The sequence below is a fragment of the Bufo bufo genome, chromosome 10 (assembly GCF_905171765.1).
Source record: "Bufo bufo chromosome 10, aBufBuf1.1, whole genome shotgun sequence".
Taxonomy (NCBI): Eukaryota; Metazoa; Chordata; class Amphibia; order Anura; family Bufonidae; genus Bufo; species Bufo bufo.
This window is the reverse complement of record NC_053398.1, coordinates 49446021-49447732: the sequence shown is the minus strand read 5'-3', so window position 1 is coordinate 49447732 and position 1712 is coordinate 49446021. Positions and strand designations below refer to the sequence as shown.

Here is a 1712-nt window from a genome sequence, read left to right as displayed (position 1 = left end):
TGCAATTAATCTGAAAACTCTTCATAACAATCTAGAGTTAATGCAAACTGCCACCATAAACGCAAAAAACTTTGTGAGAAGTAAAATTTATGTCAGTCTCAAAAATTGGGGCCACTACTTTATCACTGTTTCTGGAGTGAAAAGAATGTACATCCAAGAACATTCATGGTTCACACGATCTGTGTGATAGAAGTTTTTCGTGTAATTTAAACTTTTATTATATGAAAATGAGACTCTAGTATTGGCAAAATTGTTTAAAGAGGACCTTTCATGAGTCCAAACATTGTAAACTAACTATCAGGATATGTAGCGCGGCGCCCAGGGATCTCACTGCACTTACTATTATTCCTGGGTAGAGATGTCGCGAACATAAAATTTTCCGTTCGCGAACGGCGAACGCGAATTTTCGCAAATGTTCGCGAACTGGTGAACCGCCATAGACTTCAATAGGCAGGCGAATTTTAAAACCCACAGGGACTCTTTCTGGCCACAATAGTGATGGAAAAGTTGTTTCAAGGGGACTAACACCTGGACTGTGGCATGCCGGAGGGGGATCCATGGCAAAACTCCCATGGAAAATTACGTAGTTGACGCAGAGTCGGGTTTTAATCCATAAAGGGCATAAATCACCTAACATTCCTAAATTGCTTGGAATAACGTGCTTTAAAACATCAGGTATGATGTTGTATCGATCAGGTAGTGTAACGGTTACACCCGCTTCACAGTGACAGACCAAACTCCCCGTTTAACGCACCGCAAACAACCGCTAACAGTCCATTTGCACAACCGCAAACTCCCCATTTGCACAAGGTTGGATACCAAGCTAGCCATGTCCCGTTCTATGTCCTCACTGACGTCATTAAAGGTCTCTTCCTCCACCCAGCCACGTACAACACCAAGGGTCCCCGAAAGGTGACAACAAGCCCCCTGCAGGTCCAGCAATCGACGACGACAAGGCTGCTTCTGGTGGTGATGGTGACCACAACTCTTCCTCTTCATGCTCATCTACGGCCTGATCCAGCACTCTCCAGAAAAAACGCATATGGGATGAGGTCGATGATGTTGCCTTGGGTTTGACTGACCAGGTTTGTCACCTCCACAAAAGGACGCATGAGCCTACAGCCATTGTGCATGAGCGTTCAGTAATGCGGCCAAAAAATACCCAGCTCTGCAGAGGCTGTCCTCTTTTTTTTTTTATAAAAAAAAATCTGTTCTTAACAGTTTAATCTCTGTTTTGTCCTCTATCAGGGGACGTGTATATGGCATTGATTTTAGGAACGGGGAGATGGAAAAAGATGCTTGGTCGGTCCTCCTACTTCAAATTTGGGGCACTGCGCGTGCAATCTAATGTGCCGCCAGATAGTTGTGGTGTGTTATGTTGTTCTATTCTTATCAGTTTAATCCCTGTTACGTCCCCTATCAGGGGACATGTATATGGCATTGATTTTAGGAACCGGGAGATGGAAAAAGATGCTTGGTCGTTCCTCCTACTTCAAATTTGGGGCACTGCGCGTGCAATCTAATGTGCCACCAGATAGTTGTGGTGTGTTATGTTGTTCTATTCTTATCAGTTTAATCCCTGTTACGTCCCCTATCAGATATGAGTTGCACTGGTGTGACACTGTGCCCTTGCAGGCCCTGAAACGCACACTTGTGAAGGAAAATGACTGCTACTATTTCAGTCCAAAAAGTGTTGTTTTTTTAAAATGTGC

General features: G+C 44.0%; 1 pseudogene; it reads left to right on the top strand.

Annotated features, from left to right (window-relative positions):
• Nucleotides 1-1180: 1180 nt before the first annotated feature.
• LOC120981319 lies at nt 1181-1356 on the top strand (annotated as a pseudogene).
• The last annotated feature ends 356 nt before the right edge of the window (nt 1357-1712 follow it).